Here is a 16,667-nt window from a genome sequence, read left to right on the forward strand (position 1 = left end):
TTGTGACAACTCAAAAAACTTAATTCTGGCATTTTTATTTTTTCTCATTATGCCCTTTACCAATCAAATTTATTTTAGATTTTGATAGATCAGGCATTTCGGAGCTTGATGATACCAAATTTGTATTTTGTTTTTTCAATGGGGCAAAAGGAGGGTGATTTGAACTTTTGTGGGTTTGTTTTATATTTTTTAAAACTCTTTATTGTTTTTACTATTCCCCTGAGGGGACTTGAAGCTGCAATCATCCAATCACTTGTACTGTATAGAGCACAGCATCAGCACCACTTTGTACAGCAGAAATGCTGACTTCCTATAAGCCGGCGTTCATAGGAAGTTTGGCATAACAGACAGGGGTCATCTGCTGATCCCTGGCTGTCATGACAACCCATCGGTGCCCTGCGATCACATCACGGGGCCGCAGCTGGGGGGGGGTATTGCATTCCGCGCCGGCACACGTTAAATCGCAGCTGATAGTGTGACGCCCTAGACCCCAGGGGTCACAGAATAACATCACATACACACACCCCCTCCCCCGGTCAGGAACACCTGTCAAACAAAACCCTTGTTGCCTCCCTCCAGGGTCTGGTGTCCACACCAGGTGGGGCGGAGCCAGGCGGTTGACCCCTTCCAGGAGTTCACAGGCCTGGAGGCGGGAAAAGTAGTGAGTGAAGTTGGAGTTGAGTGAAGAGGAGTCAAGTTGAGTTGTAGTGGAGAGGTGGAAGTGAGAGGAGGAAAGTCTGTGTGTGTCTGGGTCGGCGACCAGGCACAATCAGCAAGGTCGGCAGACGGTGGTGGCCGTCTGCAGGAGTTGGTGGAGGTCAGCGGAACCGTAGGACCGGGGGAGGGCGATGGCCTGACGGTACCGAACCGGGGAGCAGATTGAAGCCAAGCACCAAGGCAGGGTACTCAGACCCCGACTAGGCTAGGAGCCGCCGTAAAGGTCAAATTCTCTGATTGCTGTCTTTACCTCAGGGGTTCATTCCCAACCAAGTCCCGTCAGAAGGCAACAGCCCAACCCGTCCGGATAAGAGCCACCGCCAACGGCCAGAGATCCAAGGGCCAGCGCCTGCAGGCAAAACGGGCTCTCCCGACACGTACAAGCCGGGGAGCGGACTACCCGTGGGAAGCCATAGGAGTCAACACTTACACATAGGTGCAGGGAACGACAGCCACCATCAACCCGTCCGGGGAGAGTGAAGACACCGCAGCCAACTGCGGGCCCCACCGATCCAGCCGTTTGGTTTACCAGAGACTCTGTTCTTGTCTACCTGAGTGAGTACAAGAGTGCCATACGGCACCGCACTGCACCGTAACGATGCACCCGCGTCCACGCTGCCTCCCCGCATCGGCACCTGCACCTATCCCTCCTCCCTTCTCCCCAACCGGGGCCCCGGGACCAACCGCCCCTACCAACGGAGGGGTCAACACCTTAGCTGCTCTCCGCCATCGCTCCCGGGATCCCCCGTCACCAGCAGCGGTGGTGCCCACCATCACCACAACCCGTGGGTGGCGTCACAACCGACATCCCACCACAAACCTTCCCTCCCTTTTCACTCGTGGGCGAGGAGGCGCTGCTCGAGCCCCCGGGTCCGGCCCTGTGCTCGAGCCACCAAGGAGCAGAAGCACCAGACCCGAGTGCCAGCGATTCCCAGGCGAGCGGCGTTCCCAACCCCTCCGCCCGCGACAACTTGGCGTCACGAACAGGATCCTACCCATCTACTTACCACTAGAAGTGCGCCTTGCAGTCCCTGCCGGCGGTGCCCGGACGAAAAATTTGAAAGTCCGTCATCTTGGGCGTGAAAGTTCCCGCTTGAGTCGTCTTCCCCGAGCAGGTAAGGTGCGAAAAGTGAAGCCCCGCCCCCAGGAGAAGGAGGTGCCGGAGAGAACCAAAGGGGGTGAGAAAAAGATGTCTGCGCCTGACGGGGCTGTCGGAGGGGCGCCGGTCGCGGCGCCCGGAGATGGTAATATGGCAGCCCTCGCTCCAGCCGCAGACGCGGGGGGGCCGCGGGTCCAGCGGTCGCCCAGGTAATGCCGATCGCCCTGCCCTATGTGCCCGGTGCTACCTGGCTGCTGCAATACGATGGGAAGACTGATACCTTGCAGGCATTCCGGAAAAGGATTAGCCCGGTCTTTGACCTGTATGCTATGACCGGCAGACAGCGGGCGGCGGTAGTGCTACGGCAGCTAACCGGCGAGGTTGAGCAGGAGACGGAGACCTGGACCGATGCGGACCGGGCCTCAGTGACTACCATTTTTGAGAAACTCCAAACCGCTTTCGAGACCCGCACCGAAGCTGAATTGCGGATGCAGTTTTACCAATGCCGACAGCGACCTGCAGATAACATAAGAGACTATGCCCTGCGCCTGCAGACTGCCCTCCGTACGCTGAAACGAGTGGACACCATTAACGATGTGGACAGCAATAAGATGCTAGTGGAACAATTCCTGCAGGGGCTAGGGTCCACGGAGGACCGCAAGCAGCTGTGGCTGTGGGCCCTGGAACATCCCGATCTGGACTTTACCGTATTGAAAGAGCGGGCCATCAAGGCCCTGCAGGTCCCAAACCCTGACACCCCTGATGTAACCCCATGGCCGGCTGAAACCGCTCCTGTCTCGGTAGCATCTCCCCTCCTGGCTCCACCGGCCCCTGCAGCGCCCGGTGGACTGATGGAGGAGCTGGCCGCACAAGTCCGCCGCATGGATGGAGACCTCGCCCGGATCCTCGCCGCACTCCAGCTTCCGACAAGAGTCAAGCCCCTGGAGAAGATCCAGCTCGCCAACAGCCCGGAGGATGTCCCCTGGATGCAGCGGAAAAAGACCAATGACCAGCGGTATGGAACTCCTAGCTGTTACAGGTGCGGCAAGCCTGGTCACTATTCCCGGCGATGCCCGTTAACCGAGCAACCCCTGGGGCCAAGGGCCAATCCTCAGGAGTAGACCCTAACGGCTCTACTCATTGGCGAGACCGGTACGTTGGAGGCCGCCCTATCATCCCCCTGGCGGTGGACGGCGTCCCGACCATGGCCCTATTGAACACAGAATCACAGGTAACCACTATGTCATATACGTTGTACCAGCGGTATTGGGTTGATAGATGATAGTGAACATGCCCCCCCTGATGACAGCCTGACCATTATTGCAGCCAATGGGCTCTCTATGACACAGGTGGGCTTTAAAGAAGTGACCCTGACTGTGGGACGTACCGAGTTAAAACACCAAGGGATGATTGTGGTGCTGAATGAATCCAGTGACCATAACCCAAAAGTAATTTTAGGGACTAATAGGATTGAGCATTGTATGGGGGAAGTGCTGAGTCTGTTGCAACAGTTGTCCGCCACTGCAGGAGGAGGCCAACAGAGGGCAGTGCAGCGTGAGATCCGGGCCCTCCTGCATCGGCAGCAAGTGAACTTGATGGGTGGAGAGATTGGTGGAGTGTGGGTGATGGACGTGGCCCCTTTGGTGGTGCCACCAAGTGGCGAGATGATGATTTGGTGCAGGGCAGCAGTAGGCCCCCAAGGGTGCGATTACCCGGCTATGGTGGAACCCACGCCTTCAGAACACTGGCCCACGGTGATGGCGGCCAGAGGGGTGATTGACATCAAGAAGGGGAGAGTGCCTGTGAGAGTGCTGAATTGTGGGGAGGAAGAAGTTAGGCTTCCTCGTTACGCTACCATTGCCAAGCTTCTTACCATAGATCCCCACGCCATTCACGAAGCCACCCCTCCTACCTCTGCACCCCCCACCAATAGCGGCACACCCCCCGAACAACTAGAGGAGTGGTGCCAGGAATTACATGTAGGCACTGAAACTACACCCACGCATCACAAAGAGGGGGTATACAGGGTAGTACAGGAATATGAGCAGGTTTTCAGCAAGCACCCGCTAGACTTCGGGAGGATTAAAGGGGTTCAACACCATATCCCCAAGGGCATACATCCACCCATCAAAGAAAGGTATAGGCCAATCCCACCAGCACACTATCAATGCGCTAAGGACATGTTGAGGAACATGAAGGAGGCAGGTGTCATCCGGGCTAGTTGTAGTCCCTGGGCAGCTCCACTGGTGCTGGTGAAGAAGGATGGCACCATGAGAATGTGTGTGGATTACTGGAAGATCAATCAAATAACGCATAAGGATGCCTATCCTCTCCCCCGTATTGAAGAGTCGCTAGCTGCGTTGAAAACGGCTAACTATTTCTCTACCCTCGACCTTACCAGCGGATACTGGTAGGTGGCGGTTGCACCAGAAGATCGTGAGAAGACTGCATTTGCCACCCCCATGGGACTCTGCAAGTTCAACAGCATGATGTTTGGGCTGTGCAATGCCCCTGGGACCTTCCAACGGCTTATGGAGTGCTGCCTGGGACATCTTAATATTGAAACTGTCTTACTGTATCTGGATGATGTAATCGTGTATTCCCAGACGTACGAAGCTCACCTGGAGCATCTGGCGGAGGTGTTCGTGTCTTGCTAAGTACGGGATGAAGCTGAAACCCTCCAAGTGCTATCTGCTGAAGCCTAAGGTGCAGTACCTCAACAACGTGGTGAGTGCAGAAGGTGTCGCCCCAGACCCTGAGAAGGTTATCGCTATCCGGGACTGGCCGCGGCCGACCACAGTGAGGGAGGTGAGGCAGTTCCTGGGCCTGGTGGGCTATTACCGCCGCTTCATCAAGGGGTACACGAAGATGGCTGCACCAATGCAAGACCTCCCCGTGGGACAGACCAAGGGTGGTAGGACCCCCGGACCCCCGTTTGTGTGGGAAGAGAAGCACGAGGAGTCCTTTCACCAGCTGAAGTCAGCCTTAACAGGGGAAGAAATCCTGGCGTATCCCGAATACGGCCTCCCGTCCATCCGCTGGAATTGGTCGCCTTGGACCATGTCAAGCTCGCACCTAGTCGAAATGGGTATACCTATGCCCTAACCATCGTAGACCACTACTCACGGTTCATGGTGGTTGTTCCAGTTAAAGATCTGACAGGTCGTACCGCAGCTAGAGCATTCCAGGCCTACTTCTGTCGACTGCATGGGTACCCGGAGAGAGTGCTCATGGATCGGGGTCCGGCCTTCGAAGCAGAGATGTTCCAGGAGTTTTGCCAGTTGTACGGGTGCAAGAAAATCAGGACCACACCATACCATGCCCAAACCAATGGGATGTGTGAAAAGATGAATCACTTGGTCCTGGGTCTCCTCAAGACACTACCGTTGGAAGAACGAAACCTGTGGCCGGAGAAGCTGCACGACCTGGTAGCCATGTACAACAATATTCCCTGTAGTTCTACCAAGTGTGCACCCGCATATCTGATGAGAGCCCGACCGGGCCGGCTGCCGGTGGACCTGGAAATGGGCCTGGACGCTCCAGAGGCTCTTGCCGCTACTGCAAACTGGGATACCAAGTGGCAGGCACAGTACCGACGGACTCAGGAATATGTGGAAAAGAATCTGCGTCAGAGCCGAGAAAAGCAAGAGCAGCGCTTCAACAGACGGGCTCCGGCTGTCCCCTTTGAGCCTGGGGATATAGTGCTGAAACGGAAGAGGAGAACCCATAAGCTTGATGATCAATGGGAAAGAACCCGTCATACAGCCCACTGGATGGGAGAACGAGAAGACTTATCTGATTAGTCGCGACCAGGGGAGAACCACGGCTACAGTTTCCAGGGACCACCTGAAGAGATGCCCACACCCCTTACGATTGGCAAATGAAGTCCCAGTCCCCATACCGAACGGGGAAAAGAAAGAGGTGATCCACACAGTGATGGGTGACTTCCCAGTAGACTGGCCTATGCAGAACGGCGCGGTGATTATTCCGGTGATAATGTTCCCACAACCCGTGGAAGAAGTGGAAACGGAAATAACCGCCAGTGAACCGCTTGAACCAGTGCCCAGGGATGCACCTATACCAAGAACCCGTAGGTCTCCACATGCCATACCCGACACACGGGAAGAGGAACCAGTTGTCTCCTCTGTCCCAGTGCCCCCCAATGTCGTCATTGGGCCCAGAAGGTCCACACGCCCCAACCTAGGTAGGCCCCCGCTTAGGTATAGGGAAACTGCCATCTAGGGGTGCCGTATGTTGATTGTGTAAATATTTGAATGAATGAGCACTAATCACCCGAGATCCTCACTTGATTTGCAGAAGAACCGTTGTCCCCGTTGGGACCATCAGTATGTTGTTGTCCCCTTTTTGCCACGTTACCTCCCTAAAGCAGCCCACTTGAGAAACTGCTCATGAACATGGCCGAGAACTAGCAGGCCACCCACGAACTTGTGGGCTTGTAAATAATTCCGGGCTGGAGTTCCGTTAACCGCCTCCGGAGAGGCAGGTTGGAGGAGGGACCCGCAGCAGAGCAGGCTGGGGTCCGGTCACCACCAGGACCGGTGACCATCCTCCGGGGTCAGGGGTCCCCCTGGACGTGGAGCCCCCTGAATGACAGTCGGGTGCGAGATACCGTACCCGTTCCCGCTTGGATAACCTGAACCAGGTTCTGTTTTCTGGACTGGGGAAAAAGGGTGCTACCCGCTTCTTAGGGGCAGCATCAAGGTTTAGGTTGTTTGGGTGGGGAAGCGCAAGAACTGGGACCCGTCCGTTGTTATTAAAAGTGTTTTTATTAATGTTTGCAACGTTAAAGTAACATGCCTCCCGTCAGGCAAGATTTGACAAAAATGCGTTCCATTGTTTTTCCCTGTTATTTATCTTTTACAGAAAATAAAACCGGTGATAGACGGGCAGCCCGCAAACGGTCTGCGTTTTACCAAGGGGGAGTGTGACGCCCTGGACCCCAGGGGTCACAGAATAACATCACATACACACACACCCTCCTCCGGTCAGGAACACCAGTCAAACAAAACCCTTGTTGCCTCCCTCCAGGGTCTGATCTCCACACCAGGTGGGGCGGAGCCAGGCGGTTGACCCCACCCACCGAGGAGTTCACAGGCCTTGAGTCGAGAAAAGTAGTGAGTGAAGTTGGAGTTGAGTGAAGAGGAGTCAAGTTGAGGAGTTGTAGTGGAGAGGTGGAAGTGAGAGGAGGAAAGTCTGTGTGTGTCTGGGTCAGAGACCAGGCACAATCAGCAAGGTCGGCAGACGGTGGTGGCCGTCTGCAGGAGTTGGTGGATGTCAGCAGAACTGTAGGACCGGGGTCGGGCGGTGACCCGCTGGTACCAAACCGGGGAGAAGATTGAAGCCAAGCACCAAGGCAGGGTACTCAGACCCCGACTAGGCTAGGAGCCGCCGTAAAGGTCAAATTCTGATTGCGGTCTGGACCTCAGGGGTTCATTCCCAACCAAGTCCCGTCAGAAGGCAACAGCCCAACCCGTCCGGATAAGAGCCACCGCCAACGGCCAGAGATCCAAGGGCCAGCGCCTGCAGGCAAAACGGGCTCTCCCGACACGTACAAGCCGGGGAGCGGACTACCCGTGGGAAGCCATAGGAGTCAAACACTTACACATAGGTGCAGGGAACGACAGCCACCATCAACCTGTCCGGGGAGAGTGAAGACACCGCAGCCGACTGCGGGCCCCGTCCATCCAGCTGTTTGGTTTACCAGAGACTCTGTTCTTGTCTACCTGAGTGAGTACACCAGTGCCATACGGCACCGCGCTGCACCGCAACGTTGCACCCGCGTCCACGTTGCCTCCCCACATCGGCACCTGCACCTATCCCTCCTCCCTTCTCCCCAACCGGGGCCCCGGGACCTACCATCCCTACCCACGGAGGGGTCAACACCTTAGCTGCTCTCCGCCATCGCTCCCGGGATCCCCCGTCACCAGCAGCGGTGGTGCCCACCATCACCACAACCCGTGGGTGGCGTCACAACCGACATCCCACCACAAACCTTCCCTTCCTTTTCACTCGTGGGCGAGGAGGCGCTGCTCGAGCCCCCGGGTCCGGCCCCGTGCTCGAGCCACCGAGGAGCAGAAGCACCGTACCCGAGCGCCAGCGATTCCCAGGCGAGCGGCGATCCCAACCCCTCCGCCCGCGACAACTGCGGGATTTAAATAGTTAACAGGTGCAGGCTGATCTCCACTTCACCAGCGCTTTTTAGAGGAACAGGTCGGCTGATCTGTGTTAGGCTGGGGCCACACGGGGCACTACTGCGATGCTCGCATGACACTCGGCTCACGCTGGCAGCACAGCAGGAGCCGAGTATCATGCTAGTATTCCTGCGACTGCGGTCCGACCATGCGAGCGGACCTCAGCTGCGGGGGGGGGCGGGCCGGCGCTGCAGAGGGGAGGGAGGCCGGTTATTGCGATTCTCGCTCTGCACGCATGGTACACCGGTGTACCGCGAGTGCAGTGCGATTTTTCTCTCGCCCCATTCACTTGAATGGGTGCGAGAGAAAAGAGTCTTGCTTTACAATCGCAGCATGCTGCGATTGTTTTCTCGGTCCGATTAGGGCTGAGAAAATAATCGCTCATGTGCGCTGACACACAGGCTAGAATTGGTCCAAGTGGAATGCGATGTTTTATTGCACTCCACTCGCACCAATTTTCTCGCCGTGTGGCTTAGGCCTTCCTCACGTTCTGGATGCAGCATATTACAGTACAAAAAAAGTAGATGGGATTTATAGAGATCTCATGCCTACTCTGCTTCTTTTTTATGCTGCACAACCACAACCTCACCTGAAGTTCGTTTCCCCAAGCTGCAACATGTCTTGTGGAAACGCTTAAGTTTTCTATTCAGATTTTCCTCATAAACTTGCATTAGAGGAGGAAAATTTGCAGGTAATAGACACATGCATTTTTAGTGTGTTTACACAGCGGAAACAAACCAAAAACGCATGTAATCTGCACCTACTGATGTTAATACCAGGACGTTTCAAAAGCAAAACACCTTTATTTAAAGGATGACACACCAAACAGAGACAAAAAACACAGTCAAAAACACGAGAAAAATGCAGCTTCAAAAAAACACACAAAAACGCAATAAAAAATACAAGTAAACTAAAGTACGGAGATGGTGCAGAAATTCTGCACAAACAAAAACTTAACAGATACTGAATATGGGAACGTAGCCTAATAGTATGGGCATCATCAATGGGCTCTAATCCAGACATTGTACATCACACTTATGTGTGACTGGCGCCCATTACAAGCCTCAACTATGTGCATTTATTTTACTAGGCAATCACCCCCAACCACTAGTAATTTGCTCCTGTGCTCCCTCCGCCTTTATCATGGGGTCTACTGCCTCCTGTAAGTGCATTAGTATTGTGGTAAGGAAGGCTCCTTTTTTTTTTTTTGTGATAGCGATCATGAACGCATTTGGTATTTAACCCCTTTCCGACCTTGGGCATACTGGTACATTCTAGATCGGAGGTACTTACCGACCTATAACATATATGTACTTACTAGCAATTGCGCGGGTATTGGAGCTGTGTCCGTCACGATTGCCACCAGGAAATCGGCATTCCCAACAGCCCAACCCTGGCCTTCACAGTGGACAGTCTCCACAATGTCCCTCGCTATTTCACCTCATAAATACTGCGATCAATATCCCCAAACAGTACTGTACAATCACAGATGGGTATAGCCATGTTCAGGAGAAATTGTATAACACATTAAGGGGCCCTTTTTTTTTTTTTACCTATTCCGTTAGTGAAAATTGGAAATTTGGTGTTAAAACAACAATTTAGTGGTAAAAATCTAATTATTTTTTTGTTCACCACCCAATAGTATAACATTTTTCGACACACCTGTAGTGTCAATATGCTAAGTGCACCACTGGTTGAATTCATTGAGGGCTGCAGTTTGTAAAATGGGGTGATTTGTGTGGGGTTTCTCCTGTGCAATGTAATGTGATAGATCCCAAGCACTCAATCAGACAAAGGTAATGCAAAAAAGGTTTTTTTATTTTTGAATTATATGCAAAAAGAAAAAATGCCACTACCGATAGAGCAAAGCCAAGCCAACGTTTCGGCCGATGTTAGGCCTTTGTCAAGGTCTTGCCTACAAGAAATAATAAAGAATATTTACACACCAAAAGTGACAAATTGTGACCAAAAATTTACATATTTACAAGTTATGTATGTACACATACGTTTGTGAGAGACCATGGAATATGGACGAGTCAAACGTCCGAGGATTGTACCACGGGTAAGGCGTTTTTGCTTTGCAGGCGTAGTTCGCTAAATGAGAGAGGTATAATTAAGCACCACAGGCACAGTGTAAACAGGCCGTACAGCAAATACAAGCGTGTGCTGGTATAACAGAAAATCAAGAGTGAGTATACCAATAATTGGTAAGTAAAATGTTATATGGGCACAATATATAGATTAACACAGACAGTCCTATAATGGGACAGTGTTGATTTGGACAACATCTTGGTAAGTAATCACAACCAATCAGAGGAATAGGCATTATTACAATAATATGTGTGTATTCAGAGGGCAAGCACCAGGAGGAGGTATCCGACTAGACAATGAAAGGCTAGTAAGGAGACATATTACTGTTAGTATAATCAAGCATATTGTGGGCATGAACAGGCATGGAAATGATTATATGCAGGTTTGTGTTAAACAATGATATACAGGCATAATATGAAAAGTATGAGGTAATATGAAACATACCCATAGTCAGGGAGAAGCGAGAGGCTAGAGGAGAGGTGGAGGAAGTGCCTGAGGGAGAGAAGGAGGTTGAGATAATGTTAAGTAACTGTATTGAGAACCATGTATATGTATACAGTTAGAGGCAGAGCATACAATTAGAGGCAAAGCATACAGTGTGGCATAGATTTACCTTATGGGCACCTGGAATGGGGACAGAGTCCCAGAGGAGCAGGCAGGAGGCGTGTGGCGCTGCTGTGTGCAGCGGAGCGGCTTTTTAAAGGTGAATGCCACTTCCTGGTATGAGTCACAACTGTCATAGCGCGTGCGCGCGTGACGTCAGCGGTGACGCGGGTGCGCATCTGCGCATGCGCGCCGCGTCATCGGGGGGAGAGGTAGACACATGAATGGACGATATGTGTGTGCTGTGTGCGCACGCGCGCTGAGTCATAACAGGGGCAGGATGAGGGAAACACAGGACTGGGCAGGTCCATGCATGCAACGTCAGTGATTATGCAAATGTCTCACTGCACGTTCATTGGGCATAGAGTGAGGGATGGGCATGTGAAGTCTGTGTGAGAAACAGTGCGTGTAACGTACTGAGTGGGATGGGAGATGACATGTAAAGCTCCTGTAGGGAGATGTCTTAGTGGAATGAGGGATGGAGCGAAATAGAGAGGATGTTTCAAACTGTGTGGGAAGGAAGAGATGACATATGCAGTTCCTATAGGGAGATGTACTAATAGAATATGGGAATGGAGTATAACGGGGAAAGTGTATAACTGTGGACAGATTGGTTATGGGAGGAGCAGATAACTTAAAGGGGATGTTTATTTGGGGAAGGGGGGGATATGTGAATCTGAGAAATGAGGGGTTCTGGGGAGTATGCGCAAATGTGAACCATATGTGACCTGGGGGCATAGGGTGAATAGATGTTTGAAAAGAGTGAAGGGACGCGGGTTACTATATAAAGTGTATGTGGTGTCACCCAAGTGTATGGTTTGACAAGTGTGTGGATCCGGTAAAGTAGGAACCTGGAAAGGAAGAAGTTAGAAATGCTACCTTGTAGAAAGGTGGTGCCCATAGGGAAGGTGTGAGAATTGGATCCTGCCTGTGAGAAAGGTGGTCAGTACCTCTGAAAAAAAGAAAAAGGGTTAGGACTACTGGGTATACAGGATGTGCAAATTAGAACACACAAATACAAACACAAATACTTACAGTATATATCTAAACACGGTTAATAATTTGTTTCATACTCTCTGTTCATGCCTAATGGTTCCAGAGTTTGTAGTGTGTGTATCCAATAAGCCTCACGGTCCCGGAGGATTTGTACCCTGTTGCCGCCCCTTCTGGGCAATGGGACATGTTCCAACACCTGAAACCTAAGTTGGGACACTGAGTGCCCTCTAGCAGAGAAACGTGCTGGAATGGGAAGTATAGTCTGGCCGCAGCGTATAGTAGATTTATGTTTACTGATGCGGTCTCGGATATGTTGGGTGGTCTCCCCAACATATCCGAGACCGCAGGGACATTTGATCAGGTATATAACAAAATTGGTGTCACAAGTGTAGAAGCCTTTAATGGGGTACTGTTTGCCAGTTCTAGGATGTGAAAAGTATTCGCCCTTTGTAACGTTCGAGCATTGGACACAATGGAGACATTGGAATGTACCCTTGCGTGGTGTGGCCAAGGGAATGTACCCATGCGTGGTGTGTCTGCCTTTACTCAGGGAGGAGCCAATGTCGGCTCGAACTAAAGTATCCCTGATGTTACGAGCGCGTTTATGGCAGATCAGTGGTGGCTGTTGAAATTCTGTGATGTCCGGGTATGCACTGCCAAGAATAGACCAGTGTTTTTTGATGACCTGACTGAAGGATGGAGAGAACGGATGATAGGTGTTGACAAATGGTATCCGTGGGTTCTTATTGAGTTCTGGGTGGCGTATAGGGGTGGTAGTGGATGCCATATCGGGGGGGTAATCCCTGACTAGAAACTTAGTACTCGGAGTTTACAAGTTGTGGGGTTGGAGACAATTCTATCCACTCTACAGTGTTGAGAGATGGGTAGGAATTAATTGATGTGCTTCGGGTGGCAGCTGCTATATAGAAGAAGACTATTTTTGTCGGTGGGTTTAGTGTAGATGTCGGTAGATATTTTACCGTCGGAGTCCATGATGACTAGAGTGTCAAGAAAATTTATGGAATCATGGTCGTAGTGCAACGTAAATGAGATGTTCGGGGAAATGGTGTTAATATCGTTAATTCAATAAGTGATTCCTCATTGCCGGTCCAGATGAAAAATATATCGTCGATATATCGTTTCCAAAGGGGGATGTTGCCAGAGAAGAGGCGGTGAGGATAGATGAAGTCCTCCTCAAATTTTATTAGCGTAAGGGGGCGCTACATTGGACCCCATAGCGGTCCCCTTGCGCTGTATGTAGAAAGTGTCCTCGAAGAGAAAGAAATTGTTCTCTAGGACTACCTTTAGGACATCCAAACAAAACTGTTTCTTTAAGTTGTCAAAATCGGTGTATGCATTGAGAAACCATTGGACGGCTTGGAGGCCCCCATGGTGATCAATGCTGGTATATAGGCTGGTTACGTCCATAGTGACCAAAAAACAGTTATCAGTAAGATGATTGGCATTAGACAATGTTTGTAGGAAATGGGTGTTAGTATTTTTTCCAGGCTGCGGGCCAGTGGTGATAGGATGGAGTCTGTTGAGGCAACGATTGGTCGGTCAGGGAGAGAAGTGAGGTTTTTGTGTATTTTGGGGAGGGTATAGAATACGGGTGTGATGGGGTGATTGATTAGGAAACTGGATAATTTATGGTCGATTGTGGCATTGTTAGAGTAGAAGTTGACAAGGTCCTGAATGATAGAGCGGATGGTTGCGGTGGGGTCCCGTGGGATAGGAGTGTAAGTTGTAGAGTCACTAAGATGGTTCTTAATCTCAGATATGTAATAAGACTTGTCAAGGACGACGACCGCGCCACCTTTATCTGTGGGTTTTATGACCAGATGGGGGTTATTTTTCAGTGCAAGAAGGGCTCTCGACTCATCACTTGTCATGGTGTAGCGAAGGTGCATGCGTCCGTGTCCAATGTCAGTTGTGATTTTGTCAATGTCACGTTTGACCAAGGCTATATAGGTTTCGATTGAATGGTAGTGTCTCTGGGGTTGGAAAGTGCTCGGGTGATTGAGGCCCAATTCTCGTAGAGTAAGGGAGGTTGATGGGCAGGAGTCCATTGTGGGGACCACAGGGTTGATGTTGGTAAAGTTGTGAGAGGTGGAAAAGTGAGCTTTCAATCGAAGGTTTCTAAAGAATCGGTTGAGTTCCTGTTCCAAGGTGAAGGTGTTGAGAGGGGGTGTGGGACAGAAAGAAAGGCCTTTCTGTAGAACCTTGGTTTCTATTTGTGAAAGTGTTAGAGAGGAAATGTTGTATACGATATTCTCCCTACCTGGGACCGCGTGGTTATTCTGTGTGGTGGAGCCCTGTTTCTTGCCCCTCCTGGTTTGCCTCTTGTTGGTGGACCGGTGCCTAAAAAAGAAGAGGAGGGACCAGAGTAACTCTGATCGCTGTCCGAGCTGTAGGCACTTGTGTAATTGCCTCCATGGGAAGGTCTGCGTTCCGAAGGAAATGAGGAGGTGCGCCATTTGTAGACTCGATTCTTAAGGTAATCGAGTCTAGGCTTGGCTTTGCTCTATCGGTAGTGGCATTTTTTCTTTTTGCATATAATTCAAAAATAAAAAAAACTTTTTTGCATTACCTTTGTCTGATTGAGTGCTTGGGATCTATCACATTATCTGTAGACTTTCCTTCAAGCACCTGTCCTATATAGCAGTTGAGCCCAGCTTTACCCCCATTATCTGCTGTTCAATGTGACATGGCACCCAAACACCATTCCAAATAAACCTGCACTCCAATATGCGCAACTTCCCTTCTTCACTTTGTCCAGTGCCTCAAAAGTAGTTGTCAATTACACATGGGATATTGGCACAATAAACTGTTGGGCCCATTTTCTCCTGTTACCATTTGTGAATTTCAAAAATTTAGTGTTAAAGCAACAGTTTGGTAGTTAAAAATGTATTTTTTCATTTTCATGGCTTAACGTTATAAAATTCTGTGAAGCACCTGGGGGTTCAAGGTGCTCATATCACATCCAGAGAAAGTTTGTGAGGAGTCTAGTTTCTAAAATGGGGTCACTTGTAGGGAGCTCCACTGTTTAGGCACCCCAGGGGCTCTCCAAACTTGACAAGGCTTTTGGTAAAGATTCCAGCCAACTTTGTGTTCAAAAAGTCAATGGTGATTCTTCCCTTCCGAGCCCTGCTGTGCACCCAAACAGTAGTTTTACACCACACATGTAATATTGGCGTACTCATGAGAAATTGCACAACAAATTGTATGGTACATTTTCTCCGATTACTCTTGTCAAAATAAAAAAATTGGGGCTAAAGTAATATTTTTGTAGGAAAAAGTAAAATTTTCATTTTTTCCTTCCACATTGCTTTAGCTCTTTTGAAGCACCTAAAGGCTTAATAAACTTCTTGGATATGATTTTGCGCAGTTTGAGGGGTGCAGTTTATCACTTTGGGGTATTTTCTGTCACCTAGGCCCCTCAAAGTCACTTCAAATGTGATGTGGTTTTGTAAATTTTGATGTAAAAATGAGAAACTGCTGATGAACGATGACCCCTTCTAACAAAAAAAAAATCTGTTTCAAAAATTGCGCTGGTGTGAAGTAGACATGTGGGAAATGTTATTTATTAACTACTTTGTGTGATAGAACTCTCCGGTTTAAGGGCATAAAAATCCAAAGTTAAAAATTGCAAGATTTGTCTCAAATTTCCAATTTTTTCACAAATAAACGCAAAAAATATTGTCCTAAATTTACCATAACATAAAGTACAATATGTCACAAAAAACAATGTCAAAATCAACGGGATCCGCTGAAGCGTTCTAGAGCTATAACCTCATAAAGTGACATAATGGTCATTAAGATGAAAACAGGCTCAGGGGTAAAGAGGTTAAAGAGAACCCATCACCAGTCTGGGGCTGTTTTTATTTAACCCCTTACCATATTAGGTTGTGAATTAATGTCTTGGGAAGGGGTTCGCATGTGTGGAGGGGGCTCAGGGGCAGAGCTCCATCCACACACCGGCTATCTCACATAGTCAACATCTGTCTTTTACAGCCGCAGCCAAGGGTGAGCTCCGGTCATTAACCATTTAATTATCATTGTCAGCTGCATTTAAATCGAAAGTGCGCTTGTTCTTGTGTGCCTAGGCCTCCCCTGACACAATCGAAGAGGACAATGAGTTACCATGGCAACCAGGAGTCTGCTACAGGCCCCTGCTCCTGTCATCTCAGTAATCCTATTAAGTATAGTCTCTAAAAAAAAAAAAGTTAACCAAAAAAAGTGGGTTTTTTTTGTTTTTACAGGACATGCATCAATCATTTCATTCAGAATATTTTTTAAAATCAATTAAATGCTCTTTTTTGCATTGTCCTGGTATTTTCTGAGACAACATTTTTTGTGTGTCGATGAGGCTGGGCGAGGACTTTATTTGCACAGCGAGTTGATGGCTTTTATTGAAAACAATTTAGTGTACCTGCGTTGCTTTGATTACTTATTATACTTCTTAATTCTATATTTTGGTAGATCTCACTTTTATAACTGCGACAATACCAAACCCCCCCCCCCCCCCTTATTTTTAATGGGAGAAAGGGTGGTGATTTGAAGTTTTTTATATATACATAGCAAAAAATTTTTTTTTTAACAATATTCTGAATTAAATGATTGTTGCATGTTTAGTATTGTCAAAATTGGACTGACCTGGGCAACTATATTTCCATATCATTTTTACCACACACTGAACAGTGAAATTCCAAAACCTAAAAAAACAAAAAGGTGGAATTGCATTTTTTTTTTTCTTCATTTCATCTCATCTGGAATTCCTCATCCCATTTTTCAGTATATTATATGGTAACATTAATGGTATCATTCATAATTATAGTTTGTCCCCTTAAAACACCAAGCTCTCATACATTTTTATCGACAGAAAATTAGAAAGAAACAATGGGTCTTGGAAGGCAAGATGAAAATAAAAGTACAAATACAAATAGAGT

The 16,667-nt window shown here is 49.3% G+C and overlaps 1 long non-coding RNA gene across 2 annotated transcripts; it reads right to left on the reverse strand.

Annotated features, from left to right (window-relative positions):
* Positions 1 to 9,857: 9,857 nt before the first annotated feature.
* LOC142251324 (uncharacterized) lies at positions 9,858 to 16,436 on the reverse strand. Of its 2 annotated transcripts, XR_012725306.1 has the most exons (6): positions 16,375 to 16,436; positions 14,000 to 14,079; positions 11,602 to 11,674; positions 10,564 to 10,611; positions 10,035 to 10,122; positions 9,858 to 9,943 (listed from the first exon to the last, which is right to left on the reverse strand). It is a non-coding gene; the product is annotated as an uncharacterized LOC142251324 (long non-coding RNA). The 2 variants fall into 2 exon arrangements; XR_012725307.1 differs by lacking the exon at positions 14,000 to 14,079 and having other exon boundaries at positions 16,375 to 16,434.
* Positions 16,437 to 16,667: the final 231 nt, after the last annotated feature.

Source organism: Anomaloglossus baeobatrachus, chromosome 9 (assembly GCF_048569485.1).
Source record: "Anomaloglossus baeobatrachus isolate aAnoBae1 chromosome 9, aAnoBae1.hap1, whole genome shotgun sequence".
Classification (NCBI taxonomy): domain Eukaryota; kingdom Metazoa; phylum Chordata; class Amphibia; order Anura; family Aromobatidae; genus Anomaloglossus; species Anomaloglossus baeobatrachus.